A 10,995-nucleotide genomic window follows, 5' to 3' on the forward strand; every position below is an offset into this window, starting at 1 on the left:
AAAGATGTCCCAAGACTCACAACACTTTTTTTTAAGACCCAGAGTTGCCCATCAAGGGTCGAATGGTTAATTGCTGTTGATATGTAGTGTTCATACATTCTAAATTGTTAAAAAAATATTTGATCTGTTACGAGAAACAGTTTCCAGTTGCCATTCCATTTGCATCCAAAGGCTGTTCGTGAACAGATATCCTAACGTTGCCTTTCTGTCAGGTAAATTGATGTTTGTAAGAATTTGTGATTGCTAATAAAATGTGTTCTATTTCAGTGTAACATATTGCATTTTTTAAACACATGACACCACCTGCTGACCAAAGCAAGGAGTGACAATTATGTCATCATCTTTAACAGGCAAGTTTCTAAAATCTCAATTAGGATAATACAATAATACTTTATTTAAATAGCGCATTCCACAACAGCTGTCTGCAGAAATATTATTTAACATGCAGTTAGGTTCAGAAATTGTGGCTTAAGTCAGTGACCAAGACAGAAAGTGTATGTCATATTTTAATTTGAATGTAAAAGAAAATATGGATACCATACTCGCATGATTGGTGATAGGAAGGAAAAATAGTTTCACCAACAATGAATCTTTATGGCCAATGAAAACGTAATGCTTGTGAATTACAGAATTGCGGTGATGGCCTCTTTGAGGTACAAATACAAGTTCACAGCCTGATATGGATCTCTTGGTAGAGTCATATCAGACTGGGCCATTAACACAGCACACAATACAAATACATCCGGATCACAAGGCATGGTCTTACCAAAAACACACTGGTTTTTGCACAGTTGAACTTGTTCATTGTCAACAGGGGAGAGGAAGTCCCTTGTCCCATAAAGTTCAGGTAAAGCATACATCACGTTGGGCCGACCACTGGGGACATTTATGTTCTTTGAGGGCCGAATGAGATGGGAGTTCTTAACTTGGGCAGTCTCATCCAATTCATCCTGTTGAAAATAATATGCAGATAGATTTAGGAAAAGCTACACAGTCAAATCAATTTTAAAGAGCAAGAAATTACAGCATAAAGCCCCTTTTCTCTCCTTTTTTGCCACTCACTCGCACCTTCATCCCACCTTTCCTCCATCTCTGTTTATCTTGATCATTTCATATTCACTGTGTGAAACCCACCACACACACGTACCACCATCCTCTTTCCCCTATCCATCCTTTTTTATTTCCTATCCTTGTTATTTCCATTAACACACTCTCATATGCACAAATACACGTTTAATAAATTACTATATTGGAATGTAGTGACTCACCTGAATAAGTCCCATGCAACAAAATTGCAGGAGGCTTTTGTCCAGAAATCCAGCATCAAAGAAGCCATTGTCTCTAAGGTCTGTGAAGAGTGATAACCAGAACTCCATACACTGGCTGCGAAGAAACCCACACCAATATTCAATTCTTTGATTGGCGGTACTGGCTCCATCCAAGTAGATGTCAAGGGTGCTTCCTGGTGGTATGGGGACAAGGAAACGCTGGAAACCTTTATGGCCATTTTCAGTTTCAAGATCACCTCTAACGATTCGAGGACAACCCCCTACACGCTGCACAACTTCCATGTAGTAACCTCCAATCAACTTCGGGTCACTGCTTATTGTGTAGGCATTGAGCCACATTATTTTCCTTGGAAAGCCATCAATAGCCGCATTGATGCAAATTCCAAATGGCTTCACTTTATCATAGGAATCCAGGTGCCAAATAAAGTTCGGCCCTTTAGAGAAGTAGCTTCGTCGTCTTGCCTGCCTTAAGGACACTCCACTCGGGTCCAACTCTTTCAGCACCAGACGAACATCCTCTTTCCTGACTCGAAGTCCATGTTCTCTGCATTTAATTTACATCCATCGGTACCCGTGTAACTGTCCGGAGTGCTGCAATTGACCTCTAATAAAGTCAACCAGGACTGCCAAGTCAGTGAACGTTTTACGACGAAATAATCCTTTTTTGTTTAGCACTCGCTTCAGATGTCTTTCACTTATTTGAAAACCGTGCTTAATATCCAGACTGATTTTATTTCTTTGTATTTCAAGCCAATTTCAAAGTAAAATTTAATTAAATTCGCCCACGGGTGAACACACGCCATCTTTGCTGCGTTTGTTTACACGGAAGATGACCCGGTGTTCTGACGAAATGTCCTACCCCCTCGAATCCTCCTACCGGAAGCGAATTTGACAGCCAAAGTACTACACCGTGCGCTTTCAGAGATTTTATGCAGTATATTTACGCGTATATACAGGTAGGACGTTCTGACAGTTTAATTTATGGAGTATATTTACGCATATATACAGGTAAGACGTTCTGACAGTTTAATTTATGGATATATTTACACATATATACAGGTAGGACGTTCTGACAGTTTAATTTATGGAGTATATTTACGCTTATATATGAGTAGGACGTTCTGACAGTTTAATTTATGGATATATTTACGCTTATATACAGGTAGGACGTTCTGACAGTTTAATTTATGGATATATTTACGCTTATATACAGGTAGGACGTTCTGACAGTTTAATTTATGGAGTATATTTACACATATATACAAGTAGGACGTTCTGACAGTTTAATTTATGGAGTATATTTACGCTTATATACAGGTAGGACGTTCTGACAGTTTAATTTATGCAGGATATTTACACATATATACAGGTAGGACGTTCTGACAGTTTAATTTATGGATATATTTACGCTTATATACAGGTAGGACGTTCTGACAGTTTAATTTATGGAGTATATTTACGCATATATACAGGTAAGACGTTCTGACAGTTTAATTTATGGATATATTTACACATATATACAGGTAGGACGTTCTGACAGTTTAATTTATGGAGTATATTTACGCTTATATATGAGTAGGACGTTCTGACAGTTTAATTTATGGATATATTTACGCTTATATACAGGTAGGACGTTCTGACAGTTTAATTTATGGATATATTTACGCTTATATACAGGTAGGACGTTCTGACAGTTTAATTTATGGAGTATATTTACACATAGATACAAGTAGGACGTTCTGACAGTTTAATTTATGGAGTATATTTACGCTTATATACAGGTAGGACGTTCTGACAGTTTAATTTATGCAGGATATTTACACATATATACAGGTAGGACGTTCTGACAGTTTAATTTATGGATATATTTACACATATATACAGGTAGGACGTTCTGACAGTTTAATTTATGGAGTATATTTACGCTTATATACAGGTAGGACGTTCTGACAGTTTCATTTATGGATATATTTACGCATATACAGGTAGGACGTTCTGACAGTTTAATGGGATTAATTAAACAATTGGGAGAAGACAGTAGATGGAAGAACAAACTCCACAGTGTTTTGTCCACAACTATTTACATTTATTACAACAATAGTCACTGTGTGACTGGTCATCTTGGGGGACAAATTGGGCACATGTACCACCTGGTACATTTATGACACTGCACCTAAAAAGTAAAAAACAAGCACACATAAAAACAATGCATATGAAAAATTGAAATCAATCATATATATATACCATTTCAATCATGCTGGACTCTCCATCACTCTCTATCATGGAGCACACCACACAGTAGTCTTCCGCGTTGCCTACAAAATGTCAGGACTCGCCGGTCGGCGAGGAGGAGATGGACCCAAGGGGAAGGAGGCAAGGAGGTGGGTAGCGTAAAGGGGATTTATTGAATGGACAAACCAGGGCAAACAATGTGGCAGGGTGCAAAATAACAAGAGGCAAACTTAACGTGACTAGACTGGGAGGCAGGGCGAGGAACAACACTGAAAGACGGGAACGAGGAGGGAACCAGAGCATGAACATGAACAAGGAGCAGAACGTGAACAAAGGTGGTCGTGGCTGTCCGTGGGTTTCGGCAATGACCCGACACTGGGTTGAGAGCATGGAAGGCATAAGTAGTCCGGTAATCAGGGGAGCAGATGGGGAGCAGGTGTGTGATCGTTGATGAGGAGCAGGTGCGTGGCTGGTGAGGGCGAGGTGCGGAGGGGAAACGCCCCTGCTCAGCTGATCAAAACAAACAGGACAAGGCACATGGCAGAAAGGAGGGGAGAAAATAACAACAAAAACAATAACAAAAACCGCATGCATACGAAAACAATAACAAGAGGCTGTCATGCCCGACGCGGATCATGACACAAAAACAGCAAGGGCATTTTGTTATTCGGTGTAAATACGTGATTTGTGTAATTCATGTTGTGGTTACAAAACTAGCTATAAACTATAAAAGCTGTCCCAAACTTACCCTGATGTTCTAGCAGGTGTTGGAATTTATCTTTATATCAATGTTAGAATTTAATTTTAAACCAATGTAAACTCGAATTAGTAATCTGACTCCAATTTGCGACCTTAACCAACTCTCACTCATCCAACAATATGCGCGCTCGTTCTGCAATAGAAAGGTATCAGGAAGCCGGCATTTTCACGCACAAAGTGGATTTATTCCCAATACAGATTTTCCACATGGCACCTGGATCTCGGGTCCCTCTCAATACAACTCTACACCTCTCTTGCCACCAGCGAATGTGTTCTACCTCCGAGTTGCCCAGTACTGATTCATACTATACAACATGCAAATGGCACAGACAAAGGCATCCTGGCATGATTCTATTGGCTATGTGTATTGCAGTTAACTTTAGCTCGCTCTCATTGGTCTTTCTCCTCCCGCCGAATCCCGTGGCGACTCCTCCTGCTTGTGCTATCCCCCGATGGCCTCTCCTTCGTCCACTGGTCCCGGAGTCATCTCGTCTCGCTCAGCACCATCTGCTTCTAAAACATTCCATTCCTGCACAACCCCCGCAACCAGTTTTGCTCCACCAATCACACTCTCAGCATTTTACAATATCACATTTTCATACATTGGATGCACCAACATCTAATGAACTATGTTAAGCTCAAACTCTTATATTCCTTTAATAGTCAAAAGTATGAAATCCTTTAAGTGTAACCGAAGTTTAGACCATGCTAATGACCAGACACTCAGGAGAGGAATGCAGGAAGATTAGATCACAGCTGCACCACAGGAGGTGTGAACGAGACCCCTCTGAAACAATGGACTTCCATGCCAGGATCACAAAAGTGGCTCCGAGCAGTCTAACCTTTGTTCAGTTTTAAATTGACTGCCATTTACATTATCCTTTACAGGGTACAAGCTATCTGTCTTCGAGCCTGCTCAACAGCTTCTGCTGCGGTCAGCACCCCCTTTATCTCACCAAACAATATGAAGTTTTCGGCAAACTGCAATACATGATTTTGTGGACATTCTTATTTAATTTTATAGATGCAATAAAATTGTATCCATTTAAGAAAAATAGTTTATATTTATATATATATATACACACACACACACACACATATATACATATATATATACATATATATATATATACACACATATGTACACACACACACACATATGTACATACATATATATATATACATACATATATATATATATATACATATATATATATACATACATATATATATATATATATACATACATATATATATATATACATACATATATACATACATACATATATATATATACATATGCATATATATATACACATATATGTACACATATACATATACACATATATATGCATATATACACACATATACATATACACATATATATGCATATATATACACATATATGTACACACAAACATACATATATATATATATATATATATATATGTATGTATGTGTGTGTATAAATGTCCATTACACGTAAAAAGGTTCTATGTAATATAATAAATTCGTATTTTTTTACTTGCCTTGTGTTCCATAATGAGGCAGTGCAGGTATGCATCAATGACCTAAATTGAGAGCAAAGGAATGTATATGCATCATACTGCAAAAATACAATTACGATCAACTGTGATAAAAACAATAGGAGCTTTTACTTCATCTGCCAGCCATTTGGTTCCATGAAGCGTTCTGAATGATGTATCATAAACTTTGAATGTACCGACTACTGCCTCCACACGACCATCGTCATTTGCGGTCCAGAGCCTGTGTACTAAAAGAAAGTTATGATTAAGTTAGAAATTACACTTTAGATGAAACTGTCAAAATAGTTCAAGCCCAACAGACCAAAGGGGAACTCAAGGCCAACAGGCCAAAACTGAACTCAAACCCAACAGGCGAAAGCTGAACGTCACAAAGCATTCCATGACTTATTTTATGGACCACCGACAACCTTTAAAACTCCCATTCACCAAACAATAACTCTTCAAGGTCAAACATCGGCCAACTTTTTCTGGCAAAACCTAGTCATGCAACAGTTAACCAGGTATGATGCCCAAACCAGCAACAGACGACTGAATGGTCAAGAACAATTTTTCTTAAAAAAGGTCACCTTTGTCTTGTGTGCTGAATTGTGCAAAGGGCGGATTCTCAGATGGGACTTTAACCGGTGACTGTACCTCTCTACTAGGGGGAACAGTTCGGGGCGCAAATTGAATTACTGAGATTCTGGTTGTTTCATCTTGAACTGGGCTTTGTGTTGAGGCAAAGCCTTTCACATCAGGTCTTTTATATGGTTTTATATGGACAATGTTGTACTGAGTCTTTAAAATCTTCCCATCAGCATTCTGCAATGTCACGCGTTTGCCACATATGCTTTGGATAATATAGGGACCATTGAAATCTGGCTGTAGCCTTCCACCTTTTCTCCCACGCTTTTGCATATTTAGGAGAAGGACTTCGTCACCAGCCTTGTACAGCACATCTCTGTATTTCTTGTGGACCCTTTTAGCATATGCTTCCATCTGCTTTTCTTGACTCTTTTTTACATTTTCCTCCACAGACTTCCTCACTTCCTCTTGAGCAACTTTTTTGAGAATGATTGAGATCACCATAATAACCTTCCTCTGGGAGTATGATGGTGGAAATCTGTAATTTTTTAAACAATCATAAAATGAGAATTATCTGAAGCACAGCATGAGACTTTCATTTATTGTCTAATACTATGAATAATTTAAGCAAGTACATGAAAATAAAATAGACTAGGGCTATGTGTATGTCAGAATAGAAAAGAACAAACGCAACAACTTTTACAATAATATAACGCTTACAGTATCTGCTAACTTAAAAAAAAATGTGTAACTGATAATTACATCTCTGCGACAGTTGAGAAAGGACTCAAATGACTCACTGGCAATTCAGCAGGAACTTCAGCTGGAAATCGTGCTTCCCTCCCATACATCAGGTGAAATGGTGAATATTTGGTGGTGGTGTGTACTTTGGATCGCAAAGAGAACAGGGTGGCATCCAAGTATAAGTCCCAGTCATTCTGCTGCGCATTAACCAATTTCCTCAGGGCTCTAAAAGCAGATATAGTGAAACAAAACATGTGAAATTGTGAAAGGCACAGATATTTGCGATATGAACTGAAAAGCATACCTTTTTATGTTGTCATTGGTCTTTTCATCAAGACCATTGGTCTGCGGATGATATGCTGCTGTGACTACCCTTTCTACCTTCAGGAGTTCACAGAGCCTGGTGTTGAGCTTCAAGACAATTGAAACTAATTTGTAAATAAATCCCTCATACACACATGAAACACAAACCTGGTTGACGAACTGTATATACAACAATCACTCACAAAGGATAAGCATTTAATGTTGGTGTGTTCCTTTATGATCACTGAAGCAGATCCTAAAATAATTTGCCAAACATGAGCATTTTTTTATTTATTAATAGACTTACTTCATTGACGAACTCTCTGCCTTGGTCTGACAGGATTCTTGCAGGGAACCCATGTCTGTATATTATTTTGCAAATATTCAGACCAACTTCAGCAGCAGATTTCGTTCCCAATGGGTATGCCTCGACCCATTTAGAAAAATAGTCCGTTGCAGTCAGGATGTACTGGAACCCACTGGCAGTCTTTGGAAGTGGTCCAGTAAGATCGATGCCAACGAGCTCCCAGACACCTGACATCTGATAAAATAAATAAATATACATATATACAGCTATACATACATACACAAATAATTTTTGGAAATGTTTACATTGACACTATTGTTTAAGACGATTACAACTCACCTTAATACACTGCAGTGGGAGCGCAACAGTGAGAGGTTTGCCAACTTTTTGGCACTTGTCACATTCCTGGATCTTAGGAAAGATTCATAGCAAAGACACGAAACACGAAAATCTATACACATAGACAAAATCTATATTGCAGTAAATCTGTGTTTATGCATGTTCAAATGTTGCTCAAACAAATCAGAAAGGTATAGTACCACATACCCATTTCTCAATCTCGACAGTCATGCTGTGCCAATAAAATTGGCAACATAAGGCACTGCGTGTTTTAAGGGTGCCAGTGTGCCCTCCAATAGGAGAAGAATGAAACTCTTCGAAGAGCCTCCTGGACTCCTCTTGAGTTTTAATTGCTCTCCTGGAGCAAAAGAAGAGCCGTCTATATCAGGAAAAAATAAGAATCTTAATAACTTTAAATTGCTAATGATCTGAGCTACACGTGGGATTGGTTACAATGAAAATACTGACCTTTTAGAGTGAATTTTGAGGCATACCTTCTTAGGTTTTGCTTCTTGCTTTTATCATACCCAGGTGGGTATGTTCCAGCAAGAAGAAGATTGTAAACTTCGTCCCACTTCTCCTCCATAACTACAATGACAGTTGCAAACTATTTTCCTTCTGATACAGTTGACATGAATTAACAAGCAAAGTAGGAAACATTAAGGAGCACATACATAACTGCATACTCAGTCAGGCCATATCTGTATAAGGTTTGGAAGTACTAACTTTAAGTGGCTATATTCGGTCATTTTTACTGGATCATTGTTTTCTAATTAAGTAAAACCACCAACAACAAAACTCAGGATTACTACAAAGAGAACATTTACTGGCGATATCAAACGAGTATGGTATACATAAACTGCGTGAGAAATGTAGGCAACTGAAACACACGCCCAAAGTATTTTGAGACAATGAATACGTCAAATAAGACTAAAATGAAAATGAAAACATTAAGTACTCACCGCCTTTCACCGCACAATTCAGAGGTAGGAAAAAATGCTGCAAACTTCCAGCGAAATCACTATCGGTAGGACAAAATGCAACTAACTTCCCGCGAAATCACTATGGGTAGGACAAAAAGCAACTCACTTCCCGCGAAATAACAATCCGCGTACATAAACGCGCATTAAAAAAAAAAACATTCACTCGAAGAAAAAACTAAACAACTTTGTGTTCCCTCGCAAACTTTGCGAGGGAACGCAAACTTTGCGAGGGAACGCAATCTTTGCGAGGGAACGCAAAGATTTTGCGAGGGAACGCAAAGTTTTTTTTTTCTCTTCCGTGTCCCCTAAGGGGCTCCGTATGAACCTGCAGGATTAAACGAAAAATATTGCAATCGGAACCCTAACCCTAACCCTAGCCCTAACCCTAATCCTAACCCTAACCCCAACCCTAACCCTAGCCCTAACCCTAACCCCAACCCAATAACCCTAGTCTGGCCTCTATCCTGAATCCTGAAATAGAAATACAACCTAAATATCGACATTAAACTATGAATATACACTGTCCACATATCTTGTAATAAATAAATAAACAAGCCAATTGAATTACCACTGAACTAAAAATATTAATAATTCATCTACATATTCAATATGCATACCCAATATGCCTACTCACCTACTCCACTTACCCCTTTAAAGTAAAGCATTTTCATGTTATTACTCAGCTATACTATACTTACCCGTTAAAATTTAAACATTTCTTCTCACTTACCTCTTTAATTTTATTACCCTACTTAAAGTTTAAACAATTTATTTTTTCTTTTTACTTACCTTTTATTTTTTTATTACCATACTTACCTATTTAATTACAATTTCAGCTTTCCTCACGACTTACTTACCCATTCAAATTCAAATAACAACACGTTCAACCCAACCAGAAACGATTCTCATTGGTGCACACTTTGATTTTGAATAACAACAGTCCCCGCCCACTACTACGCTCCTGGAAGGGATCGGGAAAGCCCACACGCAGCCACACTTGCTCCGACTCACAGAGAGACAATTACTCTCCTTGGTGCTTGCATAAATTATCACAACGTTTAAGTTTAACCTTTAAACGCTTTGCTCTTCACCTTGCACTACTTTCTTTAATTGGTGCCCACGCCTGAAGAAGACCTTGAAAGGTCGAAACGTCGCGACGGGCACTTTAAAGCCCTTTCTTTAAAATAATTTCCTCTTTTTCTCTCTCTCCCCTCACCCCTCTCCTTCTCTCGCGCCTTTCTCCTACACGCACACACACACACACATTTACTTACCTCTTCGCCTTGACTTATTTAAACCCTCCTAAAAATCCTTTGGACCTAAAAAATAAATACTTACACCATAACCTGTATACACTTACCTTTTTGGAAAAATCTTTTTGGATTGAAACAATTGAAAAAGATTAAATACTTTGCCTCACAGCCTCCACACCTGCTTAACTTCTGAAAAATTTATCTGATCCTTAAAAAATAAAAAAAGAATCCGAAAAAATAATAACCAAAAATAACAAATAAGTAAACACTCACCTCATTGGTTTCACAATTAAATACCATTTGAAAGGAATACAGCTCAGACCCAGGAATATCCATATTTACATAAAAAATTGAATACACACTTCGTGGCCTCCACACCTACTCACCTTTGGGAAAGAAATAATTAACAGTTAGAAAATCTAAACATAAATTTAATAAATACATAGGAAGATAACATTAAAAAAACAACATCAAACAATAAAACAGTAAAACTCAAAATGCATGACGATGGCAATGGAGGTTGGACCGCAGTGCGCTATGGCCGTCGCCGCCAACATCCCGACCCGAATTCCTGGCACCGGGGGGTGGACTTCCAGCCGCCCCAGTTCCCGGGAGGACGAGGCTACCGGGGGAAGGACCGTGCAATTCCCCCCTCCCACCTTGGTGGAAGAGGAG

At 38.6% G+C, this 10,995-nt stretch overlaps 1 long non-coding RNA gene and 1 pseudogene across 1 annotated transcript; both read right to left on the reverse strand.

Annotated features, from left to right (window-relative positions):
* Nucleotides 1-623: 623 nt before the first annotated feature.
* LOC148337740 (uncharacterized) lies at nucleotides 624-1,850 on the reverse strand (annotated as a pseudogene).
* Nucleotides 1,851-5,745: 3,895 nt separating this feature from the next.
* Nucleotides 5,746-7,275, reverse strand: LOC148337741 (uncharacterized). Its single transcript, XR_015842801.1, has 3 exons — nucleotides 7,192-7,275; nucleotides 5,939-6,054; nucleotides 5,746-5,851 (listed from the first exon to the last, which is right to left on the reverse strand). It is a non-coding gene; the product is annotated as an uncharacterized LOC148337741 (long non-coding RNA).
* Nucleotides 7,276-10,995: the final 3,720 nt, after the last annotated feature.

This window comes from Idiotropiscis lumnitzeri, chromosome 4 (genome assembly GCF_059441095.1).
Source record: "Idiotropiscis lumnitzeri isolate Australia: NSW breed Sydney's pygmy pipehorse chromosome 4, RoL_Ilum_1.0, whole genome shotgun sequence".
NCBI classification, from domain to species: domain Eukaryota; kingdom Metazoa; phylum Chordata; class Actinopteri; order Syngnathiformes; family Syngnathidae; genus Idiotropiscis; species Idiotropiscis lumnitzeri.